The sequence below is a fragment of the Macaca fascicularis genome, chromosome 2 (genome assembly GCF_037993035.2).
Source record: "Macaca fascicularis isolate 582-1 chromosome 2, T2T-MFA8v1.1".
NCBI classification, from domain to species: Eukaryota; Metazoa; Chordata; class Mammalia; order Primates; family Cercopithecidae; genus Macaca; species Macaca fascicularis.
Window position 1 is genome coordinate 107,349,943 of NC_088376.1, and position 19,343 is coordinate 107,369,285.

Genomic DNA, 19,343 nt, shown 5'->3' on the forward strand with positions numbered 1-19,343 from the left:
ACAAAAATATGTGCTAAGTTTAAAAGCACATCCTAAGTACGAATTGTTTTTTGTTTTTTTTTTTTTTTGAGACGGAGTCTCGCTCTGTCACCCAGGCTGGAGTGCAGTGGCCGGATCTCAGCTCACTGCAAGCTCCGCCTCCTGGGTTCACGCCATTCTCCTGCCTCAGCCTCCCAAGTAGCTGGGACTACAGGCGCCCGCCACCTCACCCGGCTAATTTTTTGTATTTTTAGTAGAGACGGGGTTTCACCGTGTTAGCCAGCATGGTCTCGATCTCCTGACCTCGTGATCCGCCCATCTCGGCCTCCCAAAGTGCTGGGATTACACGCTTGAGCCACGGCGCCCGGCCGTACGAACTGTGAAAAAGAAAATGTACAATCGTGTGTGTATACACATGTATGTGAAATGTACCTATAACTACTCAAACAAATTCTAAAAGCCTGGAAGAATTTACAAAAACTCTTACTGGTGGTGGGGATAGGAAGGTAGAGAATTGCTTTTTTTTTTTTGAGACGGAGTCTTGCTCTGTGCCCCAGGCTGGAGTGCAGTGGCGCGATCTCAGCTCACTGCAAGCTCCGCCCCCTGGGTTCACGCCATTCTCCTGCCTCAGCCTCCCGAGTAGCTGGGACTACAGGCGCCCGCCACCACGCCCGGCTAGTTTTTTGTATTTTTTTAGTAGAGACGGGGTTTCACGGTGTTAGCCAGGATGGTCTCAATCTCCTGACCTTGTGATCCGCCCGCCTCGGCCTCCCAAAGTGCTGGGATTACAGGCTTGAGCCACCGCGCCCAGCCGAGAATTGCATTTAAAAGCAACTTTATATTTTTTTGTCTTCTATTTCCTAAAAGAAAAGTAAATTGAAAAGCAAGTATTAGAAAGCATAGTTATACTGTCATTTACAATTTAAAGCAAATGAAAAGTAAAGCACAGTTTATGTATACACATAAAAGCTCCTAAGCCTCACTACCAAAGTGTTTTTAGTCATGATTTCCTCTGGGAGGTGAGATGACAGGGCTCTCCTTCCTTATTTGCCTATATTGCCTAAATTGTTACCCATTACATTTATAAACAGCAAAGTGATCAATAATTCTGCTTAAGAAGCAAAGCAATTGAGTAGCAACTCATAGGACTGAAGATGGCAGAAGCACAGTGGAAGGGACAGCACATTCTTGAGGGGGCACTTGAGCACAAACAATGGCTTCAGCTCAAGCAACTACAAAAGGAAGTTCTCCAGGTGAACAGATGTAAGGGGGAAAAAAAAAAAAACAGGCAAGTGAGGTGGAGAACAAGAAGAGCAAAATGCTACCAAAACAAAACATGCAAAACAAAAAGGCAAAACAACAAAAAAAACCTATCCAGAAAGAAAACAGAAACAAAGAAAAGTAGTAGCCAGCAACAATGGAAGAAAAAAAATAAAAGTTGAAGAAAAAGAGAAATACAGGTAGTGCTGCCATTAATGTTCCACAGACACAGGATCAGCTGACTGTACGAATCACCTGCATCCAGAATTTCTCCAATATGACTCTTGGTCCAGTCTGGAGAGCATTCTCATCAGTATCTTCTTGTCCCTAAAAGCTTCTTTATCTAGGAGTAAAAGTACCCAGACATTACTGGTGGAAAAGACCCATCAGTAACAGCCATCAATCTACTCCAGGCTCCAAAAATGCCCATAAATAGTCACTGAATTGACAAACTGAAGACTCACGAGACAAGAACTGGAGAGTCTACAAAAAGTGTGAGATGGACAACAGGTCTCAGAACTTGTTGCAAAGTGGTCCCACTACCCTGTGCACAAAGTCACAGATGAAGGTCATATCCCCTGATAATGTTGACCCCTTCCATCTCCCACCACTGTGAAGCAAATGTAAAAGGAGTGACACTTATGATATTAAAACAGAGCCACCACCTTCTACATTTGCTCTGAACTAATACCTATCCAATGTCCTCTGTGCTCAGCAAGTGCTGCTAATACTGTCAAAAGAAATGACAGTAAACTAAGATGTGAAGACTCACGCTAGAAGGCATGCAATCATCCTACAAAAACAAAGAAACTACAGTCCTACTCTAAGGGCCAAGGAGAGGCAAGAAAAGAGCTACATTAGAGATCACACATGCTGAGGAAGCTGCTACAGTTCTGGCAGAGAACTGAGGCCTTGCTGTAAAAAAAGGGAGTGGAGAAAGAATAAGTATTCAAAGAAAAAAAAAGGGAAAATGAAAGAAGAGATAAAGTAAATAAATGAAGGCCTATAAAAGGAGACTCGAAGACTGAAAAGCAGTGGGAGCTTCAGGACCAAGAGGAGCAGGCTCCAGCCTCGGTGGGTTCCAGCAGCACAAAAGGGAAGGAGAAACACCTTATCAGGAGAAAGCTGAAAAACAGAAAAAGGAGAGAGACTTTCATGGCCAAACTTGCAGAACAGACAGAAGAGAAAGAAAACCAAAGTACGAAAAGAACTAAAATGCTGCTAAAGATGAAGATAAATCTGGCAATTAAGTTAAAGAAAAAGAAATTGAGGCCAGAGAGAAACACTTTTAAGAAATGTACCCAGTGAAAAATATCAACGGCACTGACCAAACTCAGGAAATTGACACCCACAGTCAAATCAGCTCCAAAAATAAGTCTCCAAGCAGGACGTTCTGAAGCAGCTGCTGCACAAATGTCCAAAAGGGTCAGTGACTTTTTTCCCCCCCAACACCAGCTAACTTCCAGATTTTTGGAGGGGGGTGGGGGAACAAGAGTTTCACTATATTGCCCAGGGTGGTCTTGAATGCCTGGGCTCACATGATTCTTCTGCCTCAGCCTCCTGAGTAGCTGGGATTATAGGCACATGCCACCTTGCCTGGCAGTAATGTATTTGTAAAGAGGTGATGAGAAGACTAACAGAAAAGTCAGAGCGAATGCCTGTGAATATAGTGAGGATTCCAGTTCTTGAGTCAAAGAAAGTTTAGCCCAGCCTCTGCAATCATGAACATGAATAAAGCTAAGACCTCATGGGCCTCTCAAACTCTGAAGCAAAGACCCAAAGCATAGTGAACATAGCTACCCCAGCAGATAGCTGAGCCTGCCAATGAAATTCAGGTATCTTAATGCCACAGGCTTCTCCCAAGTCCCAACTAGCTTTTGAGGACAGAAGAAAAGCTTCACTTATCTTCTTGCTGAGATTATATCACAATTACACTGAGGACTGGGAAGGAATCTGAGCTGGATCTTATTCTCAGGACTCTCCCCCCAGAGCTTTATACCTTAACCCAGTTTCATTCCCACAAAGAAAATGGCTTTGAAAAGAACAGGGAAACTTCAAACCAAGATCTTGATACTTTTCAAGGAGATTTTCTTCTGTTACGTTGTTTCTTCACCTCATGGCCAATGTAATTTCTTTGTTTTCCTTTTAATGTCCCCATGAACTAGTCTCTTATTTTTGTGTTTTCCTACCAGTGTAAGTGTATAGAAAGTATATAAACTGATACTAAGCAAACAAGTTTCTAAGATAATCACAACTTAGGAAAAAATGCAGGCTGGGCCGGGCGCAGTGGCTCACGCCTGTAATCCCAGCACTTTGGGAGACTGAGGCGAGATCACCTGAGGTTGGGAGTTCAAGACCAGCCTGACCAACATGGAGAAACCCCGTCTCTACTAATACAAAAATTAGCGGGCATGGTGCTGCATGCCTGTAATCCCAGCTACTCAGGAGGCTGAGGCAGGAGAATCGCTTGAACCCAGGAGGTGGAGGTTACAGTGAGCCAAGATTATGCCATTGCACTCCAGCCTGGGCAATGAGACCAAAACTCCATCTCAAAAAATAAAAAATAAAAAATAAAAAATAATGCTTTCAGTATATATTTAAAGCCTTAAAATAATATTTATATTCATTTACCAATTAAGAAATAAACTCATAATGGGAGTGCCCAAAATTTGATTTCTAAATACTACACTATTCTCCAATTAAAACAAACAACAACAAACAGGGATCCTTGGAGAAGTGACTGATGCCAGGCCGGAGAGCAAAATATAAGGGTTTTGGGTACCAGAAAACAAAAACTAGGGAAGGACTGGGAAAAAAAAAAAAAATCAGGCAAAGGGACACAGCTCCCAATAGTCAAAGAGCTACAATAAGTTCAGCAATAAAATAACAATAGTACTGCATTCTAGGGCAATGAATAAAATAAGTATCCAAAGCACAAAATAATATAACTGATTGAATAAATAAATAACAGGGGAGAAGGGACAGCTCTTCCTCACAAAGTATTCCAATGAATACTTTGAATGAATGAGAATCATATGTAAGTATCCAATGAATGCTTAGAAGGAATGAAGGAAAGAGAAAGTCAAATCCCAACACCACAGTAGTCATTGCTGTAGGCAAGATCAATCAATCAATGCTACTTAGACCAAAGTTCAAAGAGAAACTATCTCATTTGCAAAGCAGTAAACTATCTTCCCCCAAATAATTACTGATGACTAGGAGAAAGACAGTAAGGTTCCAGTGGTAAAACTTGACAGAAAACTTGAGATGCAACCAAATTGAGGGACTTTATAAAAATACAAATACAAGGCCGGGCGCGGTGGCTAAGGCCTGTAATCCCAGCACTTTGGGAGGTCGAGGTGGGCGGATCACCTGAGGTCGGGAGTTTGAGACTAGCCTGACCAACACGGTGAAACCCTGCTTCTACTAAAAATACAAAATTAGCTGGCGTGGTGGCGCATGCCTGTAATCCCAGCTACTCTCCTGCCCAGAGGCTGAGGCAGGAGAATCACTTGAACCTGGGAGGCAGAGATTGCGGTGAGCCGAGATCGAGCCATTGCACTCCCACCCGAAACTCCGTTTCAAAAAAACCAAATAAAAAACACTTCTTCAAAAGTGTTTTGAAAGACTAAGTAACTGTCACAGATTGAAGCAGACCAAGTAAACATGACAACTAAATGTAATGAGGAACTCTAGTTTGAATCCTACAATGGAAAAAGAACGTTAAAAAAAAAAAAAAAAAGATAAACTTTTAAAAGCCTGCAGTTTAATTAATAGTACTGTACCAACGTAAATTTTTTAATTTTGATGAACATGCTATGGTAACCCAAGATAGCAACTTTAGACAAACTAGGTAAAAGGTGTAAGAGAACTCTAAAATGTTTGCAACCCTTTGTAAGTCTACAATTATTCCAAATAAAAAGTCTGTCGGCCAAGCACGGTGGCTTATCCCTATAATTCTAGCACTTTGGGAGGCCGAGGCAGGTGGATCACCTGAGGTCAGGAGTTCAAAAGTAAAAATACGAAAATTAGCTGGGCGTGGTGTCGCATGCCTGTAATCCCAGCTACTCGTGAGGCCTCGTGAGGCTGAGGCCGGATAATTGTTCGAACCTGCGGGGGTAGGGGGGCGGCCGAGGTTGCAGTGAGCTGAGATCACGCCACTTCACTCCAGCCTGGGTGAAAGATCGCTAACTCTGTTTCAAAAAAGTTTGTCTTATCTTAGATTGCAAAGTTCCAGTCATTCAGTCATCATTTTTATCTGATTTATTTCCATTTTAGGTATTACAGGTTTTGTTCTGGTTTTTTTGAGATGGGGTTTCACTCTTGTTGCCCAGGCTAGCATAGGATGGCGTGACCTCCGCTCACTGCAACCTCCGCCTACTGGATTCAAGCAATTCTCCTGCCTCAGCCTCCTGAGTAGCTGGGATTACAGGTGCCCGCGACCATGCCCAGCTAATTTTTTGTATTTTTAGTAGAGATGGGGGTTTCACCATGTTGGCCAGGCTGGTCTTGAACTCCTGACCTCAGGTGATCCACCCGCCTCGGCCTCCGAAAGTGCTGGGATTACAGGTATGAGCCACTACGCACGATCAGGTATTAAAGATTAGCTTAGCAAGTGGCTCCTAAAAATCGAGGACATTTAATACTGTCGATTTTTATCTACCAATTTGGATTCCTTCTCTCATTAATTTGGCATATATTTATTGAGAACCTACTACATGTTCCAGTGCTGCCTTGAGGCGCGTATGAGGAGACAGATACCTGGTATGCTAAAAAGTGACAAGTGATACATGGTAAAATAAAACAAGAGCTGGACACGGTGGTTCACACCTGTAATCCCAGCATTCTGGGAGGCTCAGGCAGATCTCCTGAGGTCGGGAGTTCAAGACCAGCCTGACTAATATGGTGAAACCCCGTCTTTACTAAAAATACAAAAATTAGCCGGGCGTGGTGGCACACGCCTGTAATTCCAGCTACTCGGGAGGCTAAGGCAGGAGAATCATTTGAACCCGGGAGGCGGAGGTTGCAGTGAGCCGAGATTGCGCCACTGCACTCCAGCCTGGGCAACAAAAGTGAAACTCCGTCTCAAAAATAAATAAAATAAAATAAACAAGAAAAAAAAGAAATTTAAGATTAGGAAGGAAAAAAATAAATTCATAAATTCAATCTTACAGAACACCTAACGATTCACCTGAGAATCACAGAAATGTACTTTCACATTGTTTCTAGTACAAAATATTGAAAATTGCAAAATATAGTGTTATGTTTTACTATAGTTTACTCTCTGACATCGTAGACTGCGTATGCACTAATTCTTCCTGGATACGAGAAGTCACAGAAAATCTACTGGTGGAATACTTGCCATTTTTCATGCTTTTTGTCAGTTTCCTTTTTAAGTGCATACTGAGGTTTATCTTCAAAACATTCTCATCTTTTCGGCTTACAGTGAGACTTTTTTTTTTTTTTCCTAACCAAAATGTGTCTGCCTTTCATTAAGATAACATAAAAGAGCAGCCTACTTCTTTGGTCCCTGAATATGCACACACATGCATGCACATACGCACACACATGCATGCACATACACACACACATGCACACACACACGCAGACACACACAACACATGGAGGCTCTCTGAAACTGCTTAATCAAATTACTGCTCAAACCACTCCCTGGCACTTCCTCGCAAAACAACCAACCTAATACTGAGTTTTCAGTTTTGCACTGCAAGCAGTTTGAAACAGAATAACATTCTTTCCTGGCCACCACTTATAAATTCGGAAGGAGACAATTCTCTGATCTCTTAGGCCTGTGCAAGTCTGAGTGTGCTACAATCGCTGTAGGTTAGAGCTCTGCCTTTGTTTAAAAACTGCATTTTATATACTAGTTATTTCATTGTGAAAGATAATCACCCTAACAAACAAGATTTTGCTATTTTTCTGCACAAATGTCACTTCACTATTTAGAGCTTCATGTAAATGTGTCTTACAGAAAATAAACTGCTAATATGATTTCTTAATTATCCTCGAAAAAAAAAATGTTTTAGTGGTGTCATAATGCCAGCACTAATTTTAGCCAAAATACGAACAAATGCATTCTACAAATTCAGGAGATTATGATTTTTAAAAAGCAGTAGTATGGATGTACATAATGTCAGTGAATTATGCACTTCCAAATGGTTAAATGGTAAACGTTTATGTATTGTATGGCAAATGTTATGTGTATTTTGGCATAATACTGTTTCCTCACAATAATACTAACAAGTTTTTTAAAAAGCAATGGCACGCTCTCATTTCATAATATATATTTATGGATGTCAGTGTGCAGAATTATGCACAGATATTTTAAATGTCAGGAGGCCTGGAGACAGATTTCAGGATTGCGGCTACTTTTACTTTTCTTCTACTTTCCCGTGTTATCTAATTGTCTCTGATAAATACGCTTTATTTGCATAATTGGATGAAATGAGAATGCCCGGAGAATCCAGATTCTCTACCCTGAACGCCCGGGAGGCAAAGAGGTTCTCTATACGCCCTCAGCGTGGCGGGGGCGGGATCCACCGCCAGACCCCAGCCATAGGCGCAGCCTCCAGGCTGGGCCCCGTCCGCCGCCCGAGCAGGCCCGAGGATGCCGCGGCCTTCGGGGAGCCCTGCGCCCGCAATGCCGCCACCCCCACCCCCGCCCCCCGCCAGGCCTCTCACCGACTCTCGCCGCCGAGCGACAATCGGTCCACCCGCCGCCACCGCAGCCACCGGTCCCGCGCCTACCTCCCGGCGGCTCGAATCGCGCACGCGCGTCACCGCCCCAGGCCCTCCGCGGCCTCTCTAGGAAACTGGGAGGCCCAACGTCTCTGCTTCTCTCCGGCTCCTGTGCCGCGGGCGGCGGGGTTTGCCCAACATCTCCCACCACCCTCCGCTGGACTTCCCTTCCACGCTCCGTGGACTTCCCTTCCACGCTTGGATGCCCAGCCGCGCCTGTTTTCTTACATCCGTCCTGTCGTGTCTGCGGGACTGCCCTGAAGGCCTCTTTCCCTCCAGGGAAGAAAGGGATCCAAAGCTAGGAGTGAAAATAGAGCCGGCAGTATCTAGCAGACTACTTCTGGCCAGGAGAAGGGGTTAAGGGAGCCACTCATTCTTCGCCTGGGTACCCTTCAAAGAGGGGACCCAGATGCTACGGGAAGCTAGGTGCCAGAACTCCTGCCTTTCCAAGACGAGCTCATCCCCATCATCACCATACCCAGGAATACCTGTTCATAACCAGCCCAGATGTGCACCATACTTTAGCTTCCCACGGCCTTCACTTGTTTTCTCCTGTGGGTGAATTCTAACTATGCTCACCTGGTGAGTGAACAATGATGCCATTGCCCAATAATATGTGGAATCTGGGAGGAGTAGGTTGGGAGGGTGGAGGGGCTGCTTGAAGAGGAGGTGAAGCAACATGGAGAGGTTGCCCACCCCCTGTAGGAGCAAATGTCATCTATTGCCAGTGCCAGAGAACCTTGAGGGTGCAGAGCCAAAGCCATAAGGCCATATGCTGCCATTGGAGGGCATGCTGCAAGCTGCTGTCCTGGTAGTCCTCTGGTCTATGCTTCGTAGTGGTAGGCTGCAACATGTTGCTAATTGATCTTTCAGATAGGCATTCATAATGCCCATCTGTGCCCTGAGGCTTTGCTTTACTCATCTGATCCACCCCTTTTTAATGCTCCAGTCACCAAAGATGGAAACAGAGAATAGATCCTGAACACCAGGGAGATGGTAGTGAGGTGATAGAGAAACAGACGACACATTCAAACAAGGTAAGTGGGGAGAGCTCACAAGGGGCGATGTACACAAAGTGGACAGGGTTAAGGAAATGCAACACGGGGTGGTGCAGAATCCCATGGCTAGCAACATTTAGAAGCTATTCTCACCCCTAGGAGCAGGCTACTTGAGAGAACCTGTGGCTTTCAGTTGAGGGCTACATCGAAGCCATAGTCCAGCACAAAGGAAGCTGGGATAATAAATAACCTGAACCCAGCTCTCTTCTGATCTCCTGCCAAGGCTTCCCATTGGCCCAACCCAACTGGAAGCCAGAGGGCAATCCAGGAAACTCAGTCTCCCAAGTGTCACAGCAGGGTTGAGGACTGAGACTGAATATGGAGGGGCAATTGGAAAATATCCAACACATGCAAAAAGTAAAATAGAAACTGCTTGTCAATGCCTAATTTGTCCATTAATTTCCACTCGATATAATGTTCTTGAGTGATTCAGAACCACCCATAGTGGTGAGAAGAGTTTTCAAGTTATGTTTCAGAACAAAATTTTCCCATCATAGAAGAGTTTGAGCAGGTTCTATGTGTTTGGGATGTACTTACTGGATGTTTTTCAACGTGATAGGTGGTTAGCATAGATAGCACCCACATTTAGTGTGATCAAACAGATCAACCAGATTGGCTTCACTAGCACTTGCCAAGTTTGGGGAGCAGCCACTGGGACTGCAGCTCTGATTTTAAGACCTACACAGCTTCTTGAATCTCAGAGCTCTGCTAATACCTGATTTCTCTGAGTGTCACACCACTCGAGCCTATAACCATGAGGTTTCTTCACTTTTCTGGTAGGAGGCATATTCTTGCTAGCTGTACTTCCTGAGCACTATATACTCTCTTTCAGATCGGGGCAGTTTGCTTAGTAAAAGCCCTAGGTAAGATTCTCAAATTCTCATGTGCATATGAATACAAATCACTTGGGATCTGGTTAAACCGTAGATTCAAATTCAAGAGGTCTGGGGAGGGACCAACGAATACTTTTAACAAACTTCCAGGTGTACCCATGTTGCAGTTCCTGGACTACACTTGGAGCAGCAAAGAACTGTGCATGTAAATCAGTGGTTCTTAACTTTGCTGCAGATTAGAATCCTCCTTAGAGCTTTTAAAAAGTCCATACCTCATAACAATTCAACCCAAATCTTTGTGGGTGAGACAGTGACAAGCCTAGATTTTAAAATCTCCAGATGATTCCAACATTTGAGAACCTGGGAGTAGATTATCCTTTTACCCTGATTCCTTGCTACATGTAAAAACCACATGCTAAAGGATTGTATGTTCATTTGCTTCTTTGTTTTGGAATTTAAAGTGCATCAGGATTCTGCCTTTCAAATAGAAGGGGGAAATTTCCTCCTTAATTTTTTTCTTCTTATTTTGAAATGGGGAAGAAAAAATTGGGGTGTTGAGATGGGGATCTGGAATGTGACTTGAGAAAAGAGACAAGATGTTAACACTGAGAATCAGCTGTGGGCAAACTGGCCTGGTAGGATTTTCACTCCTTTTCTGGCCTCAAATTCAGCCCCTTCTCTGTAGTTTGAGGGAGGGGGGTTGAAATATTAGGATGAAAATAAAATAGGGCAATGTATCTGAGGATGGTGATTACTGTGATCCATTGGAATAGGGTACTCTCCTAAAAGAAAAACACAGAACAAATGTTTAAACAGTTAAATTATGTGTAATTGTGGCCATTTGAAATATATTACATATTATATTACATCGTATAATTAATCTTCTCTGAATTCCCCCTTCTGTCTCTAATTTTAAGATACTGAAAAATATATTTTAATATGAGATTTTAGAAGGTGATCCAATTTTAAATGAATTTTAAAATTATCATTTATATCAAAAAAATACTGATGCATTAAGTAGTACTAATGAAGGACTTAAAATGAAAAATTGAACTCAACTCCCTCCTCCACCTTCCATCTTTTTCTGCAGAGGATATTCCTTGCATCTGAACATAAAAGTAGAGAAAGAGAGAAGATCAGGAAGCCAGGAGGGAATATACATGAGGAGTTTAAACTTTATTGGTAATAGAGGGGGCAAAAGAATCTTTGAGTCAGGCCATAGCCATGAGGAAGAAAAACTATGGAATCTTTGTTTACATGCATTGCTATACCTCAAGTACTTAGAACAACACTCACTACATAGTATGTACTCAATAAACATCTGTTGACTAATCAATCTTCTCTATATCTAACCCAGGCCCTTAGGAGGTTTCTATTGTGATAATAGCCAAATCCTCAAACAGGCCAGATTTAGCTGGTATGATAACGAAGTCCCCTCTGCTTTAACCTTTACAAGGAAAGTAATCTGAAATAACTAATGCCAACCAGTCTGCTTTTGGTTCCCTATTTTTGCTTTATTTGGCCTTTTTCTGCTCATAAAGCCAATCTACTCTGTTCAGCTTATCAGAATACCCATTCTATTTTATAGAATGAGATGTTGCCTGAATCCAGAATCACTAACAAAACCTAATTTGGTCTTTATTACTATTATTTATTTATTTTTGAGACGGAGTCTCGCTCTGAAGCCAGGCTGGAGTGCAGTGGCGTGATCTTGGCTCACTGCAACCTCCGCCTCCCAGGTTCAAGTGATTCTCCTGCCGCAGCCTCCTGAGTAACTAGGATTACAGGCGCCCACCACCACGCCCAGCTAATTTTTGTATTTTTAGTAGAGACGGGGTTTCACAATGTTGACCAGGCTGGTCTTGAATTCCTGACCTCAGGTGATCCACCCGCCTCAGCTTCCCAAAGTGCTGGGATTATAGGCGTGAGCCACCGCGCCTGGCCTAATTTGGTCTTTAAACTAAATTTGTTGCAATTTCATCTTTTGGCAACCGCTTCTGTCCTGCCTTTTTTTCACTCGCCATTCTAATGTCAAGTGTTTTTTATCACATCACTAAATAATCTTCAAAATTTTATTTTTCCTCAGGGCCCTGAAGTGATCCTCCTCCTGTTCACTGACTTCCATTGCCGAGAGAGAGAGAGAGAGAGAGAGAGAGAGAAGCAGGAAGAGAGGAGAGGGTGCTGGCCTTATTACAGCGAGAATGTAAGGGGAAAGGAAACAATCATATTAGTATTTGATTTCTGTAATAAGTCTGTATCAGAGACAGGCTTAGAAAGCAAAGCTTTGGCATTACAAGAGCCCATAAGGGAGCAAAGCTCTCTTACAGAAAGTCTGAGGCCGGGCGCGGTGGCTCACACCTGTAATCCCCGCACTTTGGGAGGCCAAGGCAGGCGGATCACGAGGTCAGGAGATCGAGACCATCCTGGCTAACAGGGTGAAACCCCGTCTCTACTAAAAATACAAAAAATTAGCTGGGCATGGTGGCAGGCGCCTGTAGTCCCAGCTACTCAGGAGACTGAGGCAGAAGAATGGCGTGAATCCAGGAGGCAGAGCTTTCAGTGAGCTGAGATTGCGCCACTGCACTCCAGCCTGGGCAACAGAGCGAGACTCCGTATCAAAAAAAAAAAAAAAAGAAACAAAGTCTGGAGGTGGAAGTTCCAAGACTTGAGACAACTAATAGAATTAGTTCATGATGTGTTACCATTCCACTGGCACCAACAACTCACTCACCACCTGTGCCCCAAGCAAACCTGCTCCTCCTGCTTTCCTTATTCTCTGTCTGAACAAAGAAGTAGGAAGTATCAGTATGGGTATTGGAAGCCACATCTAGCTATACTCATTCATTCTTTCATTCACAAAGAATTTACTGAGTGTGCACTATGTGCACTGGAATTTACTGTTCCAGACCTGGGGTATATCAGTCACCAGGTGTCAAGCAACTGACACCTGTTTCCACCTCCAACAGAGGAGTCCTGCTGGGTAGAGGACAGCAGAGCTTAACAATGAGTACCACCAAAAGCAGCAGTCCTGCGATGGTAAGCCACTGCAGGGTTTGCAGGTTTGGGCTTGTCAAGAAAGACAAGACTTACACAAGCACTGGATAGAACATTTTATTCATGCAGAGAAGAGACAGAGTAAGATCAGCTTCAATAGAGAGCATTGGTTCCCCATGGCCAGTGGGACTTGCCCTGCAACCAAGGCAGACAGATGGTCTGCATACACTCTTTGCGTGTTGCCTGGGAAGGACCCCATTCCCTTCCCACTGAGAACAGATATAGCAGTGGGGTTGGGTTGGTACCATATGATGCACATGTTTAAGCAGAACAAAGAAGTATATGTCAAACCTGGTACAGAAAAAGATCTTCCCAAACAAGGCAGTGAGCCCAGGACAGGGTGTGGAGGCTCTTTATCACCATGTAAGTAAAATTTCCAAGCCCGAGGCACATGCTTTGAAACTGCAAGGGTTGACAGGCTGTGCAGGACTGTCTTTCCCAGCAGTCTACCCACTGACCCTTGCTTGGCTGCTGAAAAACCAAATGAAAGGATACTGAATCGAGCAGACCACCATCTGCCCTGAATTTGGAGGCAAAGCTGGGTCTGATGGGGCCTGAACAACCCCTATGGATTAGGTTTGCTCACAGAATCTTCCTGTCACTTTTTAAAATGAATAACCCTTATTTTTAAAATCTATTTATTTATTTTGAGACCAGGTTATGAGATTGGCTAATTTTTGTATTTTTGGTAGAGATGGGGTTTCACTATGTTGCCAAGGCTGGTCTCAAACTTCTGGGCTCAAGCAATCCACTCTCCTCAGCCTCCTGAAGTGCTGGGATTACAGGCATGAGCCACCGCACCTGGACAACCCTTATTTTTTAGAGCAGTTTTAGGTTCACAGCAAAATTGAACAGAAAGAACAGAGAGTTCCCAATTCACTCTGTTTTCATACACACATAACCTCCCCCTATAGACATCCCAAACCACAGTGGTACATTAGTTACAATCAAATGTGTGTGTGTGTGTGTGTGTGTGTGTGTGTGTGTGTGTGTGTATGTTTTTGTTTTGTTTTTCAGGGTCTCATTCTGTTGCCCAGGCTGGAGTGCAGTGGTACAATCACAGCTCATTGCAGCCTTGACCTCCCAGGCTCAAGCGATCCTCCCACCTCAGCCCCTGAGTAGCCAGGACTACAGGTGCAAGCCACCACACCTGGCTAATTTTTTTGTATTTTTGTAGACACAGGGTTTTGCTCTGTTGCCCTAGCTGGTCTCAAACTCCTGGACTCAAGTAATCCACCTGCCTCAGCCTCCAAAGTGCTGGGATTACTGGTGTGAGCCACCACACCAGGCCACGACTTTATATTAAGGTTCGCTTTTGGTGTTATACATTCTATGGTTTTTTGACAAATGTATAAATACATGTATCCACATACATGTATTCTGCATCATATGGAATAATTTCCAGAATAGTGTGGTGGTGCACACCTGTAGTCTCAGCTACTTGGAAGGCTGAGGCAGGAGGATGGTCTTGATCATTATAGCTTTATAGGAAGGCTTAAAGTCCAGTAAAGTCAGTCCTCTGACTTTGTTCTTCTACTTTAATACTGAGTTGACTATTCTGGGTCTTTTGCCTCTCCATGTAAACTTTGGAATCAGTTTACTGATAGCCATAAAATAGTATTATACAGAATAGTTTCACTGCCCTAAAAATCTTCTGTGCTCTCCTTATTCATCCCTCCCTCCTCCCTGTGACAACCACTGATCTTTTTACCATAGTTTTGCCTTTTCCAGAAGGTCATACAGTTGAAATCATACAGTATGCACACCTTTCAGATTGATGTTTCCTGTGTCTTTTCTTTTTTTCTTTTTTCTTTTCTTTTTTTTTTTTTGAGAGACAGAGTCTTGCTCTGTTGCCCACACCAGAGTGCAGTGGCACAGTCATAGCTCACTGCCACCTCAATCTCCTGGACTCAAGCGATCCTCCTGTCTTGGCCTCCTGAGTAGCTGGGACTACAGGTGTATGCCAGCACACCCAGCTAATGTTATTTTTTTATTTTTAGTAGAGACAAGATCTCACTATGTTGCCCAGGCTGGGCTCTATGTCTTTTCATGACTTGATAACTCATTTCTTTTTAGCAGTGAATAATATTCCATTGTTTGATATACCACAGTTTATTTAACCACGTAGCCTCTGAAAGACACTTTGGTTGCTTCCAACTTTTGTCAGTTATGAATAAAGCTGCTTATAAACATCTGTGTACAGGTTTTTGTGTGGACATAAATGTTCAATTTATTTGGGTAAATACCAAGGAGTACAATTGCTGGATCAGATGGTGAAGTATTTTTGGTTTTATAAGAAAGCGGCCAAACTGTTTTCCAAAGCTACTGTACCATTTTACATTCCCACCAGCAATGAGTGAGAGCTTCTGTTTGCTAGTATCCTCACTAGCATTTGGTATTGTCAGTGTTTAGATTCAGAATAGGTGTGTCACAGTGTCTCCTCTCACTGTGATTTTAATTTGCAATTCCCTAACAACATATGATGCTGAAGATCTTTTCACATGCATACTTGCCAGCTTCATACCTTCTTGGCAAGGTGTGTGTTCAGGTTTTGGTGATTTTTCAAATTATTTATTTATTTATTTTAGAGATGGGGGAATCTCACTATGTTGCCCAGGCTGGTCTTGAACTCCTAGGCTCAAGTGATCCTTCTGCCTCAGCCTCCCAAAGTACTGGGACTGCAGGCGTGAGCCACCATGCCTGGCCTTGTTGATCTTTTAAATTGAGTTGTTCATTTTCTGATTGTTGAGCTTTAAGAGTTCTCCATATTTTTTGGATAACAGTTCTTTATATGTCTTTTGCAAACATCTTCTCCCAGTCTGGGGTTTGTCTTCTCATTCTCTTGACAGTATCTTTTGCAGAGCAGAAGTTTATAATTTTAACAAAATCTAGCTCATCAATTATTTCTTCCATTATTGTGCCTTTGGTGTTGTACCTGAAAAGTCATTAGACCTATCCAAGGTCATCTAGATATTTTTCTATGTTCTAGGAGTGTTCTAGTTTTGTGTTTTACATTTAGGCATATAGTTCATCTTGATTTTTGTGAAGAGTGTAAGATCTGTGTCTAGATTCAATTTTTTTTTTTTTTTAAATTTTTTGAGATGAAGTCTCACTCTGTCACCAGGCTGGAGTGCAGTGGCGCAATCTCAGCTCACTGCAACCTCCGCCTCCCGGGTTCAAGCGATTCTCCTGCCTCAGCCTCCTGAGTAGGTGGGACTACGGTGTGCACCACTACGCCCAGCTAATTTTTGTATTTTTAGTAGAGACGGGGTTTCACCATGTTGGCTGGGATGGTCTTGATCTCTTGACCTCGTGATCTGCCGGCCTCGGCCTCCCAAAGTGCTGGGATTACAGGCGTGAGCCACCGTGCCTGGCCTTAGATTCAAAATGTTTTTGGCATGTGGATGTCCATTTACTCTAGCACCATCTGTGAAAAGACAACTTTATTCCATTGTATTGCCTTTACTCTAACTTTGCCATAGATAAGTCAGCTATATTTATGTGCACCTATTTCTGCACCCTGTATTCTATTTCATTAGTCCAGTTGTTTATTCTTTCACCAATACCATATGACCTTGATTACTATAGCTTTATAGTAAGTTTCGATGTCAAGTAGGGTCAGTCCTCTAACTTTGTTCTTCTACGTCAATACTAAGTTGATTGCTCTGGGTCTACTCTCCATGTAAACTTTGGAATCAGTTTATTGATATCCATAAAATAACTTGCTTAGATTTTGATCAGGATTGCACTGAATCTATAGATCAAGTTGTGAAGAAGTGACATCTTGACAATATTTAGGCTTCCTATTCATGAACATCTAAATATAAATCTTTGCATTTATTTAGTTCTTTGATTTCTTTCATCAGAGTTTTGTAGTTTTCCTCATATAAATCTTGTACATATTTTATTAGATGTATACCTACGTGTTTCATTTTGGGGGGTGCTAATGTTAATTTTTTGTTGTTGTCTTTGAGACAGTTTCACTCTTGTTGCCCAGGCTGGAGTGCAATGGTGTGATCTCGGCTCACCACAACCTCTGCCTCCTGGGTTCAAGCAATTCTCCTGCCTCAGCCCCCGGAGTAGCTGGGATTACAGGCATGCACCACCATGCCTGGCTAATTTTGTATAATTTTCTTTTTTGAGATGGAGTTTTGTGTTTTAAATTTCAAACTCTACTTGTTCATTGCTGACATATAAGGAATTGACTGACTTTTGTACATTAACCTTGTATTCTGCAACCTTGCTATAATCACTTGTTTCAGGATTTTTTTGTTCTTTTGCATTTTCTACATAGACAATCATGTTATCTGTGAAAAAAGACAGTTTTATTTCTTTCTTCCTAATCTGTATACCTTTTATTACCCTTTCTTGTCTCACTGCACTAGCTAGGATTTCCAGTACTACGCTGAAAAGCACTGGGAGAGGGGACATCCCTGTCTTGTTCCTGTTCTTAGCAGAAAGGCTTCTAGGTTCTCATCGAGTGTAATGTTAGCTATAGGTTTTTTGTAGATGTTCTCTATCAAGTTGAGAAAGTTACTCTCTATTCCTAGTTTGCTGAAAATCCCTGTCACTTTGATACAGCACTTCACAGGATCACTGGGAGAACCAGAGCCAGGGGGATGATCAGGCCTCCCTACAGGACGGTGCTCAGCCAGTAACCCAAGTGCCCGGAATAAGGCAATTGAAATTGAAGAATTCAACAAATGAGTCTAAGGGAGACTGCAAGCATAAAGCAGATAACTATCCTGCCTGAGCATAGATCTTCTGTAGCTCAGTTTCTACTTTCTCTGAATTAACATACACAGAACAACAGGTTTAGCAATGGCATAATTCCACTAGCAGATAATCAAAAGCTGTTCAATTGTCCATTATCACCTTGCTAGCGAGTTTACTGAGCCTCATTGGTCTTGGATAGCTTGGGCAGCAGCATTAGTTATTTCCACCACGGTTAAGGACAGGTTGGGCACTATTTTTTCAAGAGTCTATATGCTGATGCCTGGTATTAGAACATGAACTGGGTCAGGCATGGTGGCTTACGCCTGTAATCCCAGCACTTTGGGAGGCCAAAGTGGGTGGATCACCTGAGGTCAGGAGTTTGAGACCAGCCTGCCCAACATCGCGAAACCCCGTCTCTACTAAAAATACAAAAAATTAGCTGGGTGTGGTGCCATGCACCTGTGATCCCAGCTACTCGGGAGTCTGAGACAGGAGAATCGCTTGAACCTGGGAGGCAGAGGTTGCAGTGAGCCGAGATCGCGTCATTGCACTCCAGCCTGGGCAACGAGCAAAACTCTGTCTCAAAAAACAAAAACAAAAACAAAAACCAAAAAAAGAATGGCTGGGCGCAGTGGCTCATGCCTGTAATCCCAAGACTTTGGGAGGCTGAGGTGGGCGGATCACCTGAGGTCGGGAGTTCAAGACCAGCCTGACCAACATGGAGAAACCCCATCTCTACTAAAAATACAAAATTAGCCGGGTGTGGTGGCACATGCCTGTAATCCCAGCTACTAGGGAGGCAGAGGTTGCGGTGAGCCGAGATCGCGCCATTGCACTCTAGCCTGGGCAACAAGAGCAAAACTCCGTCTCAAAAAAAAAAAGGATGTGAACTGCAGAATGAAACCAGCTGTTGGTTTGTTCTCCTGGGAGAGTGCTACAAGTCATCCTGTGGCAGGTTGGCAGAGCAGGTCCCTTCTAGCTGTCCGTACAGTTGTTGACATGGACAGTGGGCCCCAGGACTCCAAGGCAACAAGATCCTTCTGGAGATAGACACTGAGGGCCACAGAGGAATACATACCTAGAAGGGCACAAGTGACACCTGTCAGGCATTTGTTGTTATAGTCCTGGTCAGTCCATTTATATACAGTCTCAGCCTGTTTTTGCCCCACAGTTGCAGGGTGAGAAAAACTACATGTGGTACATCCACGTCTGAAGTGCTAATATAAGTCAGTAATGCTCACACCAATATGGGAGTCCTTTTGTCATATTAAAGCAGGATACTCTAGAGTATGCCTGCCTGTGGACTTGTTACAAGGGAGTCACTCAGCAGTTTGAGCCACTGATAGCTTAGAATGTGAACTGGGCCAGGCGTGATAGTTTGAGGAAAGTCCAAGACACTTGGTAACAGCCAGGCCATTACAATGGAATTATAGGATAGGAGAGACTTCAGTAACAACTCCAGCATTGTTTGCTTGCCTCCTTCTCACCACAGCTGTACTGATTCTTATCTAGGTGTTGTCATGCCAGGCATGGCAGAGTCTTCTGTGAGACTGAACAAGGTAAAGATTGATGATCCCACATGCCCCACCCCATGAAACTCCCCAGCCCTCTAGAGATGCTCTTGTCCAATGACATGGGGTGAGTATTCTGATTCCTGAGGCTATAACTTCTGCAGGGATCCACCACC

At 43.3% G+C, this 19,343-nt stretch overlaps 1 protein-coding gene and 1 long non-coding RNA gene across 10 annotated transcripts in view; one reads left to right on the forward strand and one right to left on the reverse strand.

The window, feature by feature from the left end:
• ZNF445 (zinc finger protein 445) overlaps positions 1-19,343 on the reverse strand; it is a 69,400-nt gene that overhangs the window by 28,868 nt on the left and 21,189 nt on the right. For 4 of the 8 annotated variants that reach the window (XM_074031879.1, XM_074031878.1, XM_065540472.1 and 1 more), the window contains exon 1: positions 7,939-8,017. The exons of 2 other annotated variants lie outside the window; for them this stretch is intronic. The gene's annotated coding sequence lies outside the window, so the exon portion shown is untranslated. Of the gene's footprint in view, positions 1-1,494; positions 1,583-7,938; positions 8,018-19,343 lie in introns of those variants that run through there. 2 more of the 8 variants (XM_074031877.1, XM_065540471.1) reach the window with 1 other exon arrangement.
• LOC123571838 (uncharacterized) lies at positions 8,084-15,132 on the forward strand. 2 transcript variants are annotated; one of them, XR_010585106.2, is made up of 4 exons: positions 8,084-8,577; positions 8,945-9,032; positions 11,973-12,089; positions 13,958-15,132. It is a non-coding gene; the product is annotated as an uncharacterized lncRNA (long non-coding RNA). The 2 variants fall into 2 exon arrangements; XR_006696113.3 differs by having other exon boundaries at positions 11,973-15,132.